The sequence below is a fragment of the Lynx canadensis genome, chromosome B4 (genome assembly GCF_007474595.2).
Source record: "Lynx canadensis isolate LIC74 chromosome B4, mLynCan4.pri.v2, whole genome shotgun sequence".
Classification (NCBI taxonomy): domain Eukaryota; kingdom Metazoa; phylum Chordata; class Mammalia; order Carnivora; family Felidae; genus Lynx; species Lynx canadensis.
In genome coordinates this window covers 111,268,946-111,291,428 of record NC_044309.1, presented here as the reverse complement: position 1 = coordinate 111,291,428, position 22,483 = coordinate 111,268,946, and the positions used below count along the sequence as shown (strand labels likewise).

General features: G+C 39.7%; 1 protein-coding gene across 5 annotated transcripts in view; it reads left to right on the top strand.

The window, feature by feature from the left end:
• The first annotated feature begins 7,915 nt into the window (after positions 1 to 7,915).
• The window catches only part of ATP2B1 (ATPase plasma membrane Ca2+ transporting 1), a 129,953-nt gene continuing 115,385 nt past the window's right edge, over positions 7,916 to 22,483 (top strand). For 2 of the 5 annotated variants that reach the window (XM_030323361.1, XM_030323362.1), the window contains exon 1: positions 7,916 to 8,024. The gene's annotated coding sequence lies outside the window, so the exon portion shown is untranslated. Of the gene's footprint in view, positions 8,025 to 8,366; positions 8,648 to 22,483 lie in introns of those variants that run through there. The other 3 variants (XM_030323358.2, XM_030323360.2, XM_030323359.2) reach the window with 3 other exon arrangements.

Below are 22,483 nucleotides of genomic sequence, written 5' to 3'. Positions count from 1 at the left end.
AGCAAAAGAACAAAATGTATGGAAAACAGGCATTAACATGACGATAGGAAACAAAGACATACCATGTTTAAGAAAGGCGAGGAAGTAAAAATGTTAACAATCTTTAGTCAGACTAGAACTACCCCCAAAAATATTATCATGAATATAAGTAATATATGCATGCTATTTGATCGATATAATGGTAGCTCAAAGAGAATTTGACATTACTAAATCAAAATGATTAAATCTTCATCCTTTTTTGGCAGATTATTTAGCATAGACATGTGCTTGTAGTCCTATAAACAAGGTACTATTACTTGGGAAAAACAACTTTGCTCTGATAAACTCTTTGTTCAATGGTCAAGTGAATTGATACAGCTTACACTGAAACAAGGCATTTGAGAAATGTAAAAGAAAAATAAGTGAATAAGAAACAAAATGATAGGAGACAAACACAGTGACTCTAAATGCCGGGATTGTGTGTGATAGAAGCCGAGTGATAAAGGGGTTAGCATTTGGAACCGGGAAAGCCAAAAATGCAGAGGAGTTGAGAATCTTGACAAGGAAGGAATCAGCCATCAGGACTTTTTTCTTTTCTCTCAGAAACAGGCATAGTTCAAGTTTAAGATGAGCCAGTGAGGTCAGAAACTAGCAACAAGCAAGCAGAAGTGAGTATAAATAGATGTGAGAAGTAAGTCTAACCTTCGGGTCAGAAATTGGATAGGCAGCAGATTAAGAGGACACAGTTACTAGAGATCAGGGCAAAGAGTGAGACCCTAGAGAACCTACGTTCCAAAAGAGAAAGGCAAAGCAAATAATCTGCACATGGCTGGTAGTCCAGAACCGCACAACTCACAATAACCAAGCAAGCAGAGTAGGAAGAACGGTTTGATTCTGTGACAAGTTGTCTCCAGAAGTTTCTCCATCATGACCATGAGATTTCATAGAGACTGACGTATTTCTAGGTCTCAATAGTAGAAATAGGAAGCCGCATCTGACCAGAAGTAGCTTATTGCCAGGTTTTCATGGAGATAATGATTTAGCAGATTTAGGCACAAAATTTCCAACTTGGTACTCCCTCCCTGTCTCTACCCCAAGGGAACTCCTCACCTGTCACCTCAGCCCTATATACTGAAGACTACCTAAGCTGTTTTTCATGTAACTGTGATTTACAATTGCTTTACCTCTTTCACCTCCCTCACTTGATTATTTCCATTCTAATGACATTTGCCCACCTACTAAATTATGGCCTCAACTCCTCTCAATGAGGTATTTTTCTTGGAACTAATTTCAACCGTGATCTAATGAATCCCTCATACCTATTCTTTAATAAGATCTAAAGTAGATGTTAAAAACTTTTGGGGGCCTTTCAACTATAAAAACTTAGTCCCCATGACCATTACAGACTTGAATCTCTTTCTGACTCAAAGATATTTTCCCCTCCCCTGACTCTATGCATTTTTACTCCCCTCTTGCCTCCCTTCTCCAAGCATCAGTTCTTTTGGTGTTGAGGTCAAGGAGGATGGAGAAGGAAAGGGCAAAATCTATTTTCTTGGCTAGACTCCACCGTAAGTCTCTTTGGCAGTTGATGCCTTTGGCATGGCAGGTATGCAAATACTGATTCTCTTATAGGTACATGTGGGAGTTCTGGGGAAAGCCCAGCAAAGCCAATAGTAGGAACTGGTACTAGCATACCACTGGCTAGAAGGAAAGATTTTGGCTTCATACAGGATTCAATTCCAGTTTCTGGCCTCACTCAAGTGTAGCCGCATCTCCTATCTTAAAACTCCACACTAACATTTATGACTTATTTCCAGGTTGAGTAATCCCCATGGGCTGGTATCTGCTTATTGCATACTGGCTGTTCTACCTTTTAGTTCTCTGTTCCCAGCACTACAGATTTCTTCTTTTTTTTTTTTTTTTTGTACTTTTTGGTATTCCTTTATTTTTCTTTACTCTTTTTTTGTACTGCATATTAACATTGTTAGCTATATTTCCCCCAGCATTTGTTGGCTATATCCACTCCCCACCACACACACACACACACACACACACACACACACAAATGCACATACACACAAATGCACACACAATATTTGAGAAGTGGAGTTGTATAACACAGGAAATCTGATCCAGTAGATCTGAGGAAGGACTCTGATATGTAAATTCTGAAAAATGCTCACCAGATGAGTTTATGTTGTGAATTGTATCGTCTCCTAATTCACTCACTGAATACCTATCCCGTAATGTGATTGGAATTGGAAAGGGCATTTAGGGAGGTAATTAAGGCTAAAGGCTAAAGGTATTATGGGTAGGGCCCAAATCCCATAGGGCTAGAATCACTATTAGGAAAGGATTAAAACACCAAAGATCTTTTTCTCCACATATACACATAGAGGAAAGGCTATGTAAAAAACATAGCAAGAAGGTGGCTCTCTCCAAGTCAGCAAGAGAGGCCTCACCAGAAACCAATCCTTAGAGCACCTTGATCTTGGACTTTTAGCCTTTAGAACTGTGAGAAAATAAATTTTGTTATTTAAGTCACCCAGTCTGTGTTATTTGTTATGGTAGCACTGGTAGGCTGATCCAGTGTGGTTTTCAGTGCCCATGACTATCCTACTGAGAAGCTCTGTGCCAGACTCCTTCACAACGGTAACTGCAATGGGAAACTCCAACTCTGAGTCACCAGCAAATATCATGAAAACCTATATTGGTCTAAATTTGCTTGGGCCTTGGAAAGCATTTTCTTTATTTTTTAGTTTCTTTAATCTGTTGCATCCAGTCTTTAGCCTTACTCAATTCTGGCTGATCATCATAAGCACCTGTTATATAAGGAATATTAAGATGCCACGTATATGCCTATGTCATCCTTACTCTAAGCTTCAAATTTTATCTTTCCTTCACACTTCTTTTGTGTGTCTTCTTCTACATCAGAGAAAGAGAGGTTCTTTTTATTTTCAAGGTGAATCCTCTTTATTTGCTTTAGATCCTGCCTACTCCCCAGCATTTTTCTCTGACTCCCCAGCATTTTTCTCTGACTTCCCTTGCCCTCCTTCTTCTCTGCCATGAAAAATACATAGTCAAAAAATTGACTTTCAGTGACTTGTTTTTTGATGACTGGTAAATTGGCTTCTTTCCAATATTTCTATTGGTAAGAAAGAAAAATTGACATGGAAAGAAGTTCCCTTGGGTCATCAGAAAAAAAGAGCAAGGCAATGGGTATAAATTTAGAATTCCTCTTTGGAGAGGTGATAGTTCACTTGTTCATTCATTCATGTCAATCTATTTTTGTTTTAAGCACTTATTAAGTGCCAGAACTGTCACCTTGATGCTAATGCCTTCTAAATAGACGTCTTTGTTTTCCTACCTTAGTCAGTGGAGAGGACATTTGTCAGGATCAACAATTGGTTAATGTTAAATGAATGAGTGACATTATTCTTGTCCTCAAGGTGCTGAATCATGAAAGTAGGTGAACTTTATAGACGTTAACACACAGAAAAATGCTCAGGTATAGGAATTTAGTATTGGAACTAGCCAGGGAAAGAGAAAGAAGAACCAATGAAAGAGCACGAAAGACACACGAAAGAACATTATAACAATGGAGGGAAAGAGATAGTAAGGTGCTTCAAAAATCACCTAAAGGAACTGTCCAAAATGTGTATTCACTGGCTCCACTCTGAACAAATTCAATCAAAGCTCCGTGAGTATGGCCCCAGGAATCTGCATTGGTAAGTGCACACAGGTGACTCAGCTGCACCTTCTAATGGCATAAAAAACAAGAGATTCAAAGAAAAGGTGTGCGACAATAAAAATTATAGAAATATAAGCACTAAAAAATCCAAAAAATGTGAGATTCTCCAAATGTGGAAAAAAAAATTCAGCTGATTTTCCTTGTCTTAGCATAAAGAGATCGTGAAGTAAGCATTCACCAGAGATGGTGGAGCAGAAAGCTACGAGCCTGGATACTTGACGGCTGTGTTCAGCAGCTGAATCAATCATACCATCACCTATCTTTGGACTTGTCAAGTGAGAATAATAAACCCCCATTCGCTAAAATGAAGTAAGTAAAGTAAAAATACACGTTTTAATTTGTAGTACATTTATTTGGTAGTAAGGGATAAAGAATGGTGCTGATGAATAATAGTAACATTTATTGAGCATTGACTACACCTAAACATTGTTAAGAGCTTTCTATAAATATCTGACCAAACCCTCACAACAACTCTATGATACACCATAACTCAGCACTGTTTATGGAAAAATAAATGAGTTCCTTGTATGGAGGCAAAGAATATCAAAGGTAGTAAACATATGTTTCATGGCTAATGAAAAGATAGGAAAATGGATGTGGTGAACTTGTTAATACCCTGGTACTTTTCCAAGCATTTCTCCTGCCCATCTTCTTTTGCATTAATTTAAATCCTATATATCTTTTGTGGCACCAGTCAAATCTAAATCCTCTTTTAGGAAAACTTCCTCAATAACATTTGAGTATGAGCTTTTCCTCTTTTGATTTTCTGGAATTTAAATTTAGGACCATACTCCATGACCTAGATTATATAATATTTGGGTTAGAAAAAAGTGCCTTATACCTAGAAGAGTACAGGGTGTTAAATAATTCCTGTCAAAAGATGACAACTAACCGTTTTGCATTTTTCACCTATAAAAATTTTCCATTATGTGACTTGAAAATTCCTGTTTTAGACTTACGCAAAACCATACTTCATTGAATTCAGCAAATGTAATTAATGTGTTACTAATAGACAACAGTTCCCTGTGATTTTCAGTTAAGTAATGTTTCTCTTGACATCTCTCTCCGGTGATCCAGGTTAATGGAATTTGAGAATACATACAACTATTTTTTATGAAGCATTGAATATTTCTCCTCTCATGCTTCTCTCCACGTGTCAATTCTCTTTAGCACTCTGTAAAAATCAGAACTTGTATATTCGCATATCTAATTTGGGAAATGATATGGTTTAAATATATGCTGCTGTTGATATGTCTTATTTTGTCCTATTGCTAGATGCATGTGACAGAATCCTTGGGGGTAAAGATCTTAATGTTTCCCTTTATACTTAATTACATCGAAGATTTTAGAAAACTGTCTATGAGTTATACATGATTAGTTCATGTTGAATTGATCAACTTATTAGAAAATAATCAATAGTTTTGATTTGCCTCACCAAATGTCATGTACTTTAATAGTTTTGCAGAGTATTGTTATTTTGAACACATGGCCTATCTTCAAATAATGTTAATACACCAAATAGTAACTTGCCATAGGATTTAAATACCTTTATAAATTTTGCGTTGTAACTAAAAAAAGATAGTCATATATTCAAACTGCATTAAAAGAACTTTGTAAAATAGGTATTTCAACAAAAAAACCCACATTATTTTATTATTCTTCATATGCACTGATAGATCTCTAGGTCAGTTAAATCCATGGGATACATGAGGTCTTAAATGGGAGAATATGGTTTTATCTTACACAGTGGCATCTTTGAATTCAAGGAGTTCCATTTTTAGGAAGTGCTAATTAAGCAATGAAATATTTTCTTGATTTTTACATTGGGAATTGTCATTAAGGTGGCTTCAGTAATAAACCTGTTAGAGAAAAAAATGAATTTCCTTATGTAATGTGTACAGTTATTTCTATATTGCTTTCAGCCTGTATTTGCTATTTGAAGAATCAAAATATAAAAACCAAACTACACAGTACAATCATCTTGACTATGACAGTGAAAGTATATCAGTGTGTGTGACTCATATTTCATTAAAATGCATACAAATATGTTCTAGGATATATATGTATATAATCTCCATAAATGAAAACTCTATTGAAATCATGTCTTAAAATGAAGATGCTGAGTAATTTTTCATGACCACAATAACTTAAGAGTATACATTTTATTATTTGGAATTGTAACAAACACAAAGTGCACAGATTCTAATTTAATCTATTATCCATTTTTGCTAGTGTAGTGTAGCAATGATTCCTATATTACTTTAATGTTAAATTCTTGATTAAAGTAGAATACATAATTCAATTTTCTATTGCGACTTACTTGGAGGAAAAGCTGGACCAAAGCCAATGATTCTTAAATTTCTCTAAGTCGTTTTGAAAAGATAATCTGTTTCTTCTGTAAAGCAGTCTTGAAATAGTGTCAGGAAGGGCTATTGTACCACACCAACCAATTCCTTAACAGTGATTAAAGAGAGGAAGAGAGGGGTAAGAGGAAGAGAGGAAAACTATCATTTTGCCCAAGTGGTAATTTTTCACGTCAAGGGCACACAGCTCAAAAGGTAATGTCTACCTGGTAAGATACATAAATTGATAAAAAAAAAAATATTAGCAGGGTCAACTGGACGTTTTTTGCTTTTTAAACTTTTTACGTATTTTGTTTCTAAGCCTTTAAAATATTTTAAAGAAATGCTACCAGAGAGTGAACATACATAATAAAGTCTTGCATCGCTTGTATGCTTTTAAGAAGACGTTACAAATATTCATTTTTCCAGTCCTGGAGTTAAGAGAAGGGAGGAGACTCCGCAGAACTTATCTTTTTGTTCTGATTAAGTGGTATTGAAAACAACACTGCTAAGGTCTCTGGACGAGCGGCGACGGTTAGTTCAAATAGAAGCAATTGGAGGAAGATGGAACACGGTGTCTTAGGTAAGACAAATCTTTACATACAAGTGTGCATGTGTTGGAGGAAGGAAAAACAGTTTTATTTTTAAAGTAGATGTCTCTACGAGTGGTTTCTTTTTTTTTTATTAACTTGCAAAATCTCTTGAAATTTGGATCAAAGCAGGTTACTTCTTAGCCTCTAAATCCCGCAGGTTACCCGATGTTTGTTTGTGTGGGGTTTTTTTTCCATTTTTTTTTTTTCACCCACACGAAAGAAGGGTGTTGGGTCGAGATGCTACAAAGTGAACTAAAAGAGCCAATGGCTGGGTATAGGTAGGAAAAGCAAACCCAAAACGAAAACATGGGGATTTTAAGCGCGGATCCCGAGACATGCCTGGGTTAACCCTTTGGGCGCTGCAGCGGGGATCCCCGGTGTCTGGGGCCCGACCGACTGGAACGGAGACGAGGCGCCCCGCCCCCGTCGCGGGACTGGGCTCTCCTCAAGGAGCGAGCGAGCTGAGAGGCACTTTTGGTGTCCGGCGCGTGCGTCACGGCCCGGGACGGGCAGCGAGTCCGGTACGAAGTGGAGCAGAGACGCGGCGAGGAGCCGCTCAAATGTCCGCTGGCGCGGGGTCAGCCTTAACCTGTCCTCGCCAGGAGCGCTCGCCCTCGCCCACCCGCCGGCCCAGCTCCCGGCTTCTAGAGGGGCGCAGGCCTGAGGGTGGTTCGGGCGGGGCCCGGGGCCCCAGGTGAAGACTGCCCGCGCCCGCCTGCGGCAGTCCTCGCCGTCCTGCCTCCACACTCGCGGCAGCCTACCGGCCCCGCGCCCAAACGGCAGCTGTGAGTGACTGACGGAGTCACCGCCCCTTGCGCTCCAGCCACCCCCTCCTCCCCCGCCGCCCCTCCCCCGCCTCGATACGTCATGGAAACACGGACGTCAGAGCTTCTCAGCCAATCGCAGGCAGCAGCAAGAGGAAAGGCGAGAGCGGGAGGGGGCGGGGGCAGCGGCCGACCGAGGTTCTCGGGGAAGGAAGAGAGGGAGGGGCGTGTGGAGGCGCTTGTCCCCCGCCCCTCACTCCGGACACCCTTTCCCGACCGCGCGGCAAGTTCTAATCGTCGGGCGCGCGCTCGCCTGTCGGGGACGCGCTCGCTGGGTCCTCCCCTTAAACGCCCTCTCCACGCCGCTCGGCTCCTAGTCCCCGTTCGAGCCGCGCTACTTCGGCGCGCGCGCGCTTGCCCGCCCCCAGGCTCCCCGCGGGCTGCGTCACGTGACCGCGCCCAGCCGAGGCGGCAGCAGCGGCGGCGCGAGCTTCGGCGGCGGCGGCGGCGGCAGTGGCAGCGGGAGCAGCTGCGCCGCCAGCGTGGAGCGGGAGGCGTGTGGGTGTGGAAAGAAGGGAGCGCCAGACCGGAACGGGTGAGCGTTCACCTCCCCCTGCCTACCCCGGCAATCTTGCGGGCCACCCGGTGCAAACGGGGCCCCTGCCCGAAGCTTTGCGCATCCCCCTCGTGCTTGGCCGTCCGCTCTCCGGTGGCCACGACCCCGCCTGGAGCGGACTGGGCTGCGGTGCTCACGAAGGGGGCTGCACCCCGCCCGCCCCTACTGTTGCGGACGGCGGCGTGAGGCTGGCGGAGCTGCCCGTGCTGAGCGCGGCGCGCCCTGTGTGCGGCTCTGCGGAGCCGAGGAGGCGGGTCCTGCAGGGACGCGGGCGGCCACTCGGCGGCTGCCGGGCTCTGGGCGGGGGCCGGGCTGGGCGCCGCCTCCTCCTCCGCCGCCGCCTCCTCGCAGTGCAGCGTGAGTAGGGAGCCCCGGCTGGTGGACGCCGAGCCTCTGGGCTCCGCGGCCGCCTCATCCTCGAGGTGCAGCCGCACCTCCGCGTGGCGCCCCAAGCCCTGCGAGTCGGCTGCGGACGAGCGGAGGACCGAGCCTCACTCTCCGTGCTTCCCGCTGCCCCTCACCGCTCTCACCCCCACCCCCCGACCCTCCTGCAGCCTCCCCTTCCTTCCCCCCTCGGAAAATGGTTCCTGTTGCCGGGCGAGGTGAGTGGCGGCTGCCGCCCGCCCGCGGCGGTGGCGGCGGGTCAGGTCACCTGCGGGGGAGGCCGGGCGGAACGTCGAGGTCGGGGCGTCGCGGCTGGGGTCTTGACAGCTGGGTGTTCAGTGGACTGCGGCGCAATCGGGACAAGTTGGCGGGGGCGTTCGGGACGCCCCTCGCAGGTTGTCTCCTGCCGCGCTCGCCCCGGGAGATCATAAAGGTGAGCGGGTTCCTCGGCGTGCGCCTCAGCGCCGGGACCGGCCGGGAGTCCCCGCCCAGAGCTCGAGGGACGGGGCTCGGTGGGGCTTCGTGTCTACACCCGCAGCTCTTTGGCTTTTCTCAGCCGCCTCGGCCGCGCCATAGCCCATCTTGCTGCCGGCCGCCCCCGCCCCGGCGTGTGGTGACCTTGAGGGCAGCGGTGCCCTGCACTCTTTCCCCGAGCACCAGGAGGGTCACCCTCTAATCCCCAGCTTCGGCCCCACTGGCGCTCCGCGAGCTGAGAGCGGGGTCCCCTACTCGTCCCCCGGCCGGGGCTGGTTGATTGATGCGTTGTCACACCGGACGGTGATTCCGCGGGGAGCTAAGGAGCAGCCTCGCTTTTCTCCCGGCGTCTTCTGGCCCCCCCAGGATGTTGACGGTTGCTTCCGATTCGGTTTTTTGGACTTAGTTTAAAAGGAAAAACAAACACCAACCCACAAGCCCTGCGTCCTCCACTCCCCCTTTGGAAAGGGTCAGTAAGAAAGAACCGCATTCCAGTTGCGGGGGTGGGGGTGTGCTCCCTTTATCCCATCCTGCAGGAGAATCTTTGGCTAAGCTAGTTAGCGACCCCTGGTTCTGCGCCGCGGTCACTGGCCAGGTTGGTGTCCGTGCGGATTTCATTCACCAGTTTTCTGCGGGACTCGCAGCGCTGGGAGAGCTCGCATCCTGTGCGGTGCAACGGTGCTTGGTGCCGAGCTGGGGGTGGGAGGGCCGTGCTAAGGGAAGTCAAAGAGGGTCTCTAAATCTGGGGAGGGCTGGACCCTATACCACACGCAAATTTTTACCTTTCCCTGGGGTTAGAGCACAGCAGTCACCTTTGGCTGTTATGCATGCTACTTTTCTGGGTTTATTAATAATCTAATGGCTCCTGTTAGTATCGATTGCTGTTCACGATGAATTAGTTATATGGATTTTTTCCCCATATGTGTGTAAGTATATGCATATATCTGGATTGTCTTTCAACATGGAAGCCTTTGTTGTGTTTAACCTCCCCCACCTGAGGACAGTCTTATTTTAAAATAAAGCTCTTGCTCAACGTGGGTGTATTTTATAATAAGAAGTACTTTTAAGGATCTGCTTTGTATGAGGCTGTCCTCAAGCAGAGGGTGTGTAACCCTTTGGATGGTGGCCCACGTGAGTCAATAAAGGGCCTTCACCGCTTGCCCTGCCGCTAGCCTTCCTCCGACTCCCTGTCCTTGCGTGTGGCGGAGGCGGATTGGGGGTATTAGAGGGATTGGAGGAGAATCTGCTTTTTACTGGTGCGTTTCATTTGGGTCCCCCGCCCCCACCTTTTTCTTTTCCACCCTGGTGAGTTCAAATTTGAAGTAGATAGAAACGTTTTTCTTAAAGGGAATCTTTGAAAACTAGTACATGAAATGGGCTCACTTAGCTATGATTTCAGGGGGACGTTTTAGTTTCTACCTTGCTTTGGACGAGACAGTTAAATTGCTGTAATTAAGGGTGGATCTCTGTCCTGATTTTGGTTTGGGTGTAACTGCAAAGATCTTTGAAAAGTAACTGTTATTTCCTACCATATAGTCTGCAAAAGTGAGTCACAATGGGTGAGTTGAGGACAGAGCGCCACCTTTAATTTAAAATTTCGTGCTTTTTTTTTTTATTAAAATGGTGAAAATTCAGAGTACGCCTTCTTGGTTTTTGTTGCGGCTATCATTATGACATCTCCATTTAGATGTTAAGGTGAAATTGTCTTTAATTTTTTGTGTGTTAATGGGGGTTCCTGCCATTCTATGGGAAATACTGCTTTTTAATTGACGCTTGTGACTTAATATAGGATTCTGAGATAGAGGTGAGAAACTAGTTTTGATTTGTGCTTGTGATAATAGGAGTAATGATAGTCTGGACCTACTTAGGAAAAGAAATAAGGAAATAGCTGCATTGTAAATAGATCTTTAAAATGAGCTATTGCCACCAAATAAAGGTACCTACCGTTATGATAGTGGTTTTGCAAGTGTTTTGTTTTTTTTTTTAATACGGCGTATATTCTATTAACAGATTTTACAGTAAAGATGCAAAAAATCTGTAAATTTATTAACCTTGAGTAAAGTTAGTAATTCTTCTTTGTTTTTCATCTTGCAACAGCTTGCCTTTTATGGTTTTACTGCAAGTTTTACAGTTACTTGTTTTTAAATGATATAAATGAGGACTTCCAGCAGGAGTTCTTACATTCAAAGTTATTAAAGACCATGTTGGGAAAAGTGGTTTCTATATATGGCTCCTTTCAAATGCATCTCATACAAAAATAAATGGAGTTTTTAATGCTCAGAAAATAAATGATGTAGTGACAGTTGAATTGGTGAGATTCCCTTCCCTGCCCACTTGCTCCCCCCTGTCCCCCCCCTCCCCCCCGCCGGATCAAAAATTGAAGGTACACTGTCTCTTTAGGCACAGGATACTTTTTGATAATTATTACTACAGATGTAATATGAAGAAATAAAGATTTAGCTCATGTAATGAATGACTGAGTGTGTGGATATTACCAAATGGTTTTCATCATCAACCACAAGATATTATTGCCCTTCTATCTGTATTTAAGGTTTAATTTGAACACTTGCAGTTTCTTCATAGACTACTGTAAACCATAAGCTGTTCAGCTACAGATGTTTCATTAAGTTAAAATTGAACACAAAATTTGAGATGAAGAGTGGCTTATGCTTTTTCAGTCTGTGGAACATGGCCTCATGTTAAGGACATTAGTTGAGCAATTAGGTTGATATATGTAATTATACATTGTTATGCATAATTTGATAGAATCTTCAATTTGGGGGTTAAATTTACCAAATTCCTTGTCTGACAGACATGTTAACTTAATTTGGATGAAACAGTCTCTTACCTTGTGAACTGAGTTGTATAGGTCAACAGGTTTTAAGACGAATGGCGAGTTACAATTGTCACTCTTTTATGTACTAACAACAACAAAAAGAGTATTTGCCCCTTTCTTTCTTACTTTTTTGCATTTACATGCAGCTGAAATTGGTTTGTTTTCATTTTTTAATTCCTGAATTTTGTAACAAATGAGCAAAAACATAAAGGAGTAAAGATCAGGGAGCAAAAACCTAAGAATTAAATTTTTGCAGCTTGGGTAAGATTTTACTTGCCCAGTTGGAGGGGAATGTTATTATCTAGTCGGTGTCATGGTATATAAAAGGGTAATGTGAGTAGCTTGTTTTGGAATATATAGAATCTGTGGTAATGTCAAAAGCAAATGATACAGAGTAGTTATGGGAAAAATATTTGGAAAGAGAACTTTTAAAAGATTTCTTTTTTAGCTTTTACAAGTGTTTTACATAACACGCATGTACGTTGTTGCTTTGTTAAAAAAGTTTTATTATGGAAATTGCCAGTCATGAGAAAGTACAGAGAATGATATACTCAGTGACCAATACTGACAATTATCGATTGGTGGCCCATCTAATTTCATTTCTATCTTTACACATGAAATAGATCTGTTATAAATGGGGACACAGGTAACTGAAGTGAATTTATGTGAATTTTACTGGTAATTTACAGAATACACAATTAATGTCCAATATCTAATTGAACCTGAAAGGTAATTTTTATGTTCTTCATTGTTTTACAGCAAGCTCCTAAAGATAGTATCTCTCAGATTTTGCTCTCAGTAATAATGCTTTTGGTCTGTAAAGTGCTTTACAGTATTTCAGAATATAACATGTACTACCTCATTTGAGTCCACAATAAATAATCCTGTGAGATGAGTAAAATCGGTAGTCCCTCCCCCCCACCCCAGTTAGGTAAACTGATTTGTCTAGGCCCCACAGTCACATAGCTGACAGCTAGATTAGCCAGAACTGGACTCTAGGTGGCTTCTTGGTTTTGCTCCATTGCTCTTTCCATTATACATGTTTTTATGTAAGTTTGTGAAAGTTATGTAAGTTTATGAAAAATCAGTTTCTGATCAGAATAAATTTAATAGTGTAATATAAATAGATTTGTTTGGGTTTAACATTATACATATACTCTATTGCTTATATTTGGTATAATGTAAACAGTTCATACTCTGATTTACTTAACAGCTCAGTAAAATGTATTTGAACATATTTGAAATACTATATTTTTAATAGTGGATTGGATCATTCTTAAGTAAGGAATTTTGTTTTCAAAGACCTGCTGGTCTTTGAAATAATTAAGGGTGTCTTGTATCTTGTGTTAAAATGGCCTATGCTACAAGTTTCTTTTAATTTCTGCTGTAATTTTTTAATGCACTTGTTTTTCTGCCAAACATATATATTACCTGAGTCTTTTTGAAATATTAATTTGTAATGTCATTTAGTTTTACAAAGGTCCCAAACAAGGAGATTTTAGTTCCTCAAATACAAAAGCTTTTTATAAATCTCACAAGGCAAGTAAGTAGTGGTTCTCCAGCATTAGTGTGCATGAAGATTACCTGGGGGAGTTATTCAAAGTGCAGATTCCCTGGCGTTGCCCCTGCAGTTCTGATTCAGCACATTTGGGGTGGGGCCCAGTAGTCTGTATTTTGAGAAACATGTTAAATTTATAACTAGGTTAAAATTATATGATGCAGTAGGAATGCCTTTATAAATTAGAAGGGCATCATTGATTTGTTTGACTTGGAACATAGCAGAGTTGGTGCTTTCAAACAATTTTGACTCTTGTAGCCAAGTTTGATTTGTGGACTTGGTGGGTTTTGTAACAGTTGTAAACCTGGTAAATTGAAAATATTCTTGTTATCTTTGTTCACTGTCTTCTTTCAGAAGATCCATCTGTGATTATTTATTAAGTTACCTATTATTAAATGTAAACTCCTAGACAAAGGACATTCTTTTTGTTTTCATGCCCCAGTGTCTGCCATTTCCAAATGACTTGAACATGGGGACTTATTTTTGTGAAAATAATGCATATTATGTCAGGACAGTACTGTGTATTATGCTAGTCTAGCTCTTATTTTTGGTAGAAAGAAAAATTTTGTATGTTCCTTAAAAGGACGTACATTGGTGGATAAGTAGTGGTCCTTAGAATTTCAGTTAACAAGCAGCTGTTACTTCAAAAGCAGCAGGTTAGTGCCTAATGATTTTTCAAGAATATGAATAAGACTAATTGATAATTTACTATTCTGTGCATTAAAGCAAGTTACTGCTCTTTTTACTTAAATGTTAAATAAAAATTTGTACAGCAGTTTGTTTAGCCCTCTACTATAAGGTCCAGTCGATGTAAACTGATTTGACTTTTTAAACTATTTTATCTAATATTATATACCACATATGGATTACTTTCTATTTAAAACCAGTCTTAAAATACAGTTGTTTTTGCTTTGTTATAACAGGATGGTAAATAGCTTATATATCTGTATTTAAAATACGTTTTATAATAAAATTAATTGAAAAGTAAATCCATTTCAAGACTGTGTTGAGCATTTTGTTGTTGTTCCAAAAAGTTAGACTTACTGGCTGTGCTTTAGGATATATTTAGGAATTATGGGTTATAATTTACAAATGACTGTAGAAATTGAAACTAATGAAGAGTTTTGGCAGAGAGATCCAGATAAACTATGGGTAAACTGTTAACCATATTCTTTTGAAGCTATTTCTTATTAAAATTTTCCTAGGATAGTGTTAACTATTTTAAACAGTATGCAGTGTTTTAGTTAACTCTTTGCTAAAAACATTATTTGGTATTTTAAGGTACAATAACTTACAACAATATGGTATCTCAAAATCTGGGATATCTGCTTTGTATTAATATTACTGTCACCTGGGCCTCTGGGGGAAAGAATAAGGATAGTTTTGAATGGACCGGTGCTTGCTTACATTGTGAAATCTGAGATTATACTGCCTAACTGTAAACTGGTATGACTACTGTAAAAACCTGGTAACTTTAGGAGAAAAGTTGTATTTTCTGAAAAATAGATCTTAAAAAGGATTTGCTTGTTTAAAAGATGCTTTTTAAATAACTTCGTTATTAACTGTGGATTTATTGTTCACTGTACTAATTCAGTGAGTTTGCTCCCAGAAGGATATTAAACAATTTTTTTACTCTCAAAATACTCAGATCTGCTGCTTTAATCTACCCTTCATATTTGTGCCAGAACTTTTTTGTTGTTTTTAAAAAGCTTTCCTGCTGTCATTTCGTCACTAAAACTTTTAACGGTTCCTCATTTTTCTCTTTATCAACACGCACCTTGACTTTGAAGGCCTTTTGTAAAGTAGCTCAGTATTTTCCAAAGTGTCTGTTAGAATGCTGGTTCTAAGAAATATTAATAGGGGTTTTATAAGGGTAGAGGGGCAAAACCAACATCCAAGATTGCTGGTTTATGCAGTTTTCCCTTTGGTTCTTCTCCTGTCCTTTGCTGTGCTCGCATGGACTGAATCTGTGTAAATGTGTTTACTGAATCTCTGTAAATGTGTTTACTGTTTTGCTCCTGTTTCACAGAATCCCTTTTAGTGGATCATCCCACCTGTTACTTTTCTATATTACCTAAAAGGATCCCCACTTTTCTATACTACCTAATGGAATCACCACTTTGTACACCTCCGGTGGGTGCCATTCGCGTAGGTCACACTAGGAATCACGTTTCCTGCAGCTGAGAACAGTGCTGCAGTAACTTAGCGCTGTCCACTGCCCACTCTGTGACAGTCACAGTCTGGCAGTCTTCCATATACACCCTTCTCATTACCTTTGCTGTCATTATGTTTTTTCCTCTCACCTGATAGGAGCCTCGATCTTCTTGTCTAAGTGTTCCATCCTTCAGAACTCAGCATTAGTCTACCTTTCTCAATCATCACTCATTAATTTTCTTGTCTGAATTTCTCTGCATTTGTAGCCTGGGTCATACACTTCCATTTATTATGAATCCTTTTTGTCTTAGTCATTATTTCATTTGGAAATAATATAGAGGAGTTGAGATAAGAACATGGGTTCTTGAGGATATATAAAACTTTAGCAAATGTCCAATCAGTATTTTTTGGCATATTGATTAAGGACTTAGATATTGTGTAGCTTGCATTAAGGGAAGGCAGATAAGGTTAAGGAATTTTTCTTGGTAAATTTCTAAAAAGGCTTTTTACCCCTGTAGTTTTTATTTATTTAAAAAAAATTTTTTTAATGTTTATTATTTTTGAGAGAGAGCTCTAGACAGACTGACAGAGCATGAGCGGGGGAGGGGCAGAGAGAGAGGGAGACACAAAATCCAAAGCAGGCTCCAAACTCTGAGCTGTCAGCACAGAGCCCCACACAGGGCTCGGACCCATGAACCATGAGTTCATGACCTGAGCTGAAGTCAGATGCTTAACCGACTGCACCACCCAGACGACCCTTCCCTTTGTAGTTTTAACTTAGATGGACTTGTAGGACAACCTGTTTTACTTCTGGAAAACAACCATATTCCACAGAATGTTGCTGGGACAATAGAATTTATCTTCTATATTGGAAGTCCTCCATTTCTTAATTTCAGTTTAGTAATTAGTCTTTTAGGTTTTATTCTGATTGTAATGAATCATTACATTAGCAAAAATTTATATTGTAAAATGACCAATTTCACCTTTCCATTATTTCTGTGACTTCTTTCATCACGATGGGTGTTCTTCAGATGTGTTTGTTGGATCTGTAGTCCATTAGCATATTTATTGCATGATGTAAAATGCAATAATTTGAAGCCCATATTATGGTTTAAAGTATAAACCGTGATACCCTTGTTGTTGCTCTTTATTGATAGAAATACTGTTGGAGCTAAGTTTTTAACATTTTTTTTTTTAATGTTTATTTTTGAGAGAGAGAGCATGAGCAGGGGAGGGGCAGAGATAGATGGAGACACAGAATCTGAAACAGTCTCCAGGCTCGGAGCTGTCAGAGCCCAACACAGGGCTCAAACCCACAAACCATGAGATCATTACCTGAGCCAAAGTTGGACTCTTAATCCGCTGAGCCACCCAAGCGCCCCTGTTGGAGCCAAGTTTTTAAATGTATGTTTACTGCAGGTTCTAATTTTTTCAAGAGAGTTCTTTTCCATGAACTGAGAGGGAACTGTTAGCTCATGAGCTGGTGCAGGATCATTGTAGGCATCAGGAAGAAGTATAGGTATAGGTCTGTGTTAAAGTTTAAAGCATAGTGTAATTATACTAACTGCCTTCCTTAGGTCAAGAAAGGAAAGCCTCTAATTGACTTTATCATTTCTGTTAAATGTTCATGGAATACATAAACTTATAATGTCAAACATTTAAGCAATTTAATATAGATTTATATAGAGTTATTATGTAAGCTGTTATATTACAAAAAAACACTTGAGAAAATTTTCTCTCCAGAGCTCATTCATTTTCCAGTGATTGTTCTTCCAGCCCTTTTAAATTGTATAGACCTAATTATTGGTAAGGTATTATTGAAGGAATTCTGAGACTTGCTCCTGCTTTAACATGGCAATAATAATCATACTAAAATTGCTGATCTAAAGAGTGTAGAATGATTTTGATAGTGAAAAAAAAAATAAAAAGAATCTGTGAAGGCAGAAATCAGTGAAGCTAGCAAAAGTGGAATGGGTTAGGGCATGATCTTTTCCTCCTGGGACACACATGGATGACATTTGCACATTACTCCATGCTGCCTGTCTAGAACCTAGAGTTATGTGAGATTTTCAGTTTTTTGCTATAATTCTTTCTCCCTTACTTATGCCTAAAATGAAGTAAAAGATGCTTTAAGTAGTCTTTGTTTAAAAGGTGAATCACAGGCGTGCCTGGGTGGCTCAGTTGGTTAAGCATCTGACTCTTGATTTTGGCTCCGGTCATGATCTCATGGTTCGTGGGTTCAAGCCCTGTGTCAGGCTCCTTGCTGACATTGTGGAGCCTGCTTGGGATTCTCTCTCTGTCTCCTTCACTCTCTGCCCTGCCCCCCCAAAATAAATAAACTTAAAAAAAAAAAAAAAAAGTAAATCACAAGCCAGGGTCTTTGGACAATCCTGACACTAGTACCGTGGTGGAGAACTTTTGAGTTAAAGGGCAATAATGCAAAGAGAGGACTGAAAACAAGGAAGGTCAGTCTGTGACATGGGAAAGAGGTGATGGCAGAGTCTAGGAAAAGGAGATAACCTAGCATCAGATCCTCTGAATGTCTGGTATCAGAAGAACAAACATCTATCAGGCAATCCTTCCCTGAACACAGAGTGGATTTAGAGTAAAGTTTCAATTCACCTGCATTTGAGCTTATTAAACTCAGCTCTTTTTGTATATGTAATTGAATGCTGGAACTTACCTGATCTACTTTTGCCTCTGGACCTCTTGCCACATCATTCCTTTTGCTAGGAATACCCACCTTTCTCAGACTATTCCTGTGTCTTTATGGTATGGGTGACTGGACCTAAAACTTCTGATTTCGGTTTTTACTCTGTGATGTTATGTTAAGATCGCTCCAGATTTAAATTTGAATTTTATCTTCACCAGTAAAAAGCCAAGTGACCTTGGGTAAATCACTGGGTTTCTTTGTTACCTCCAAAAAAGTAAAAAATATAAGGTCAAGGAGTTTTTTGTTTGTTTGTTTTTTTGTTTTTCTTGGAAGTGTTGACTTAAAGTTTTTTTAATGGCCGTTGTAGATCTTCTCTCCCCACTCTGCCCCAGATTTTCAACCATTTAATTCTTTATTCTTTTAGGTTTGCCTTCTAATTTTGTCTTGTAACTAGTTTATCATCATTTGATGTTTCGTCTGTGATAGGCAGTTTCATTCATGAAAATGATCTAGCTTTTTGATAAATGTATTTATCTAAGACTTCCAGTTAAAGAAGTGGAATATAACTGGCATTTAACTCTGCTCCCTACCAAAGATATACTGGAATGTGAGAATGTGTGAGTTTACATATTATGTTAAGATCTGCAGCCTTCTTCCCTCACTTAGCTTTCAGGCTGCTGGCTAGACTTATAGTTGCCTTCTCTGAGGACTCTGACCAGCTCTGGAGAAAGGACCTAAAGATTCTGGCATTGGCTCTGTGCTTGTGTGAGGGTTTGTCAAAAAAAAAAAAAAAAATCTCCACGCACCCTACAGTGAACTCCATAGTCAGAAAGTCCCACGTGTGAATCCAGAACTCGTATTTAGTTTGTGTTCTATTTTGTTCTTTCAGAATTAAAAAAAAAAAAAAAATTGTTACAGCTCCATTAAGGAATGATTGATGTACAGTACACTGCACATATTTAAAATGGCAAACTTGATGGTATATGTATATTGCAGTGGAAATATCACCATGGTCAAGTTAATGAGCACAGCCACTCCCCTAAAATTTTTCTTGTGCTTTTTTTGTAATCTTCCCTCTCTTCCCTTTTCTGTCTCCTTCTTTCCTCAGGCAACCACCTATCTGCTTTCTGTCATTATAGATTAACTTGAATTTTCTAGAATTTTCTTGTACATGGAATCATACAGTATGTGCTCTTTTTTGCTCTGGCTTTCCTTCAGCATAGTTATTTGAAATTCACCCATGCTACATATATTCATAGTTCAATTTTTGGTATTGCTAATAAAGATTTGCTTTTATGAGTATACCACAACGTGCTTGTCCATTTATCTGTTGATGGACATTTTCAGTTCGAGTAACCTGTATTATCCATTCGTATCTTCTGTTCACTTTTTAATTAGGTTGTCTGCCTTTTTTTTAATTGAGTTGTAGTTTCTTTATATACTCCAGATAAAAGTTCTTCAGGAAACATTTATGTTTGTGTTGGGAGTGGGAGGAAGAATTGTGTATAGCCATTAATAACACCTGAATGTGAAAAAGCAAGCTGGAGCACTTCAACATTATTTGTAGAGATGGGCTTACGTACTAAAATGAATGGCACCTATTTCTCATGACCTCTGAGTGGAGAATGGAGTAAGGGGACAAAAGAGATGCTAGTATTTTACGAAAATAAAAAATAAAAATAAAAAATAATCCTTGTAGATCAGTTTCTCTAAATGAATGTTACGCACATATAAGTTTTCAAAAATGAATACATATATGGACTGAGTTGATACGTGTAGATAGCCCAGGTATCCATCTGTAATTCACTTCTTGTGTCTGTACATTCTTGGGCAACTTAGATTCAGAATTCAGTATTACTTTGGGTAAAAGAATAAATTTTTACAAAAATGTAAGTGAGCAGTGTGGACGTGACTAAAAATAAAACAGTCCACCACAACACAAGAGCCTTGATTTCTCTTGAAAGTTTTCTACTTTGCAAGTTCAAATTCATCATTCCTTTGTTAGGTAGAACAGCTGGTTGCCATCTTTGGTTTCTTGAGTTTCTCTGGGATGTTCCACACCACCACCACTCCTTCCCCCACACCCCAAGCAGCTCATAAAAACCTGTAAAGACATTTTTTCCCCCAAATAATTACATATAGTGCTCTTCCCTAATAAGAGTCTGGTATGTGATTTCTCCATTTCTTCATCTGGATAAGTATATGCTCTTAGTCTTAAAAGAGTTTAATCCCATGAAGTGTTGACTTGTGAGAGACTCTTTAATAAATCTGTTAAGGAGTACGCTTTTGTAGGTGTGTCTTAAGAATTAGCCATATTTCAGAATTCTACCCCCTTCATTAATTTCTTATCTTCCCTTTGAGGAACTTGATATTTGACTAAATGTCTTCCTTGTTGCTCTTTTTGTGAAGGAAGTGGAACCTCAGGGGGAGATAGCAGTTGACTCTTAAGAGATGTTAGAATTCAAAAAGGAAAAAAAAACCCAAAAGCTGCTGTTCTTTTACCAAAGTGCCATGAAAAATAGACCAGCTGGCTCTAAAACACAGTACTGACTTTGACTTAGATAAAGGGAATTTAAAATTATTGGAAAAGGGGCGCCTGGGTGGCTCAGTTGGTTAAACATCCAACTTTAGCTCTGGTCACACATGATCTCACGCTTCCTTAGTTTGAGTCCTGCATCAGGCTGTCTGCTATCAGCACAGAGCCCGCTTCAGATCTTCTGTTCCCTCTATCTCTCTGCACCTCCCCCAGCTCATTCCATATGAAAAAATAATTAATTTAAAATTAATTAATTAATTAATTAATTAAAAAAATAATAGAATAATTGAATAAAGTGAACACCACTGTATTGCTTTCTACCTGCCAGGTATTGTTCTATACCTTTATAAACATTAATCTGTTTAAAGCATGGGTTCTGTGGAATTTTGGGGTGAAAGATACTACTGAAAATGGAAAGAGTTATTAATGGATTTAAGGGAAAATCCTAAAATACAGTGACTTACATAACTTTTTTTTTTTTTTTTTTTTTTTTTTTTACCAATTTAAGATGTAACAACACTGGTGGTATAATGTTTGGGGAATATAGACCAATGTAAAAATGAAACACACTCATGATCCTGCTTGTGTTTATTTTTGATCCTTTAAAAAATCTGTACACTTACTAACATGCTTGAGGTAGTGTAGGTATAATTGTGTGCCTTTAAAAGCTATAATATTTTCTCATGTCATTAAATTTTTTTCATTAACATCATTTTAAACACTGTAGTATTCCATCCTATGGCAAATTTCCTTGTTACTGGATATTTGGGTTTTGAGATTTTCTCTTATGTTAAATAATCCTTCAACAAACACCTTTATTTATAGTTTATTTTCATCTCTGATTATTTCCTTTGTAATTACTGGATTTAAAGGGTTTTGGTAGTTATCTCTTCATTAAGATTTTTCTTCTGGTTAGGTATTTGGGATTCTGTCTTTTCTTGCTATGTGTACAGTTTATGCCATTCATTCTGGGTCCTTGCTTTGCTTTATCAAATCCTCACAGCATTTTTAAAGACTCCTATTTTGTTGTTGTTTACATGTTTGTGATACTCAGTTTGATAGCAGGTCTGTTCATCTTACTGTTGCTCACCCCTGGCACAATGCCTTCTACCTGTAAGGTTTTTAATGACTCTTGAATGAGCATCTTGGGTCTTGTCTTGGGCATGAATCCACTGACATTGGACTCCAGTAAAATGCTTGTTCTGTCTCTCCTTAGAAACCATAATATGCTTGTGGTGAGAATTTATCACAAGGCACTATTTCTTTTAAGTTCTGCTAAATAATATGTCAGCTGAATGACACTGTTGAAGATGAGAAATACTTTGTTATAACTATGCTGTATAAAATTAATCCTTTCTGAAACAGTTCCACCATCCCTGCTTTTAGAGGGTAGGATAGATAGACTTTACTAAGTAGAATAGAATACTAAGAAGCCCATAGAAATGTGTGTTACTCTTATTTCAAAATGCCAGTGATACATAAAGTTTTTCTAAAATGTTTCTTTACAGATTAATATATCTTTTCTTTAATAGAGGAGAAGACTACAAAAATCTAACGTTAAACTTTTAAGTGCAAATGTATGTTGAGTTAATCCTCATTAGTAGAGGTTCTGTACTGTTTATAAAATAAAAGTTCAGAGTTTTAGGATAGTGTCCTAGCAGGCTCTAGTTATGACATCGTATCTGGCTTTTCTTTTTTTTAATCCTCAGATTTTGAATGGAAAATTTAAGATTTTGGATAGATACGTTCCTTCAAAAAATATTTATGTGATCACTGTGCTAGACAGTAACAACTGCGACCTGCCAAGAAGAGACACTGTTAAGCAGAGCTTTAAGTTTGCCTC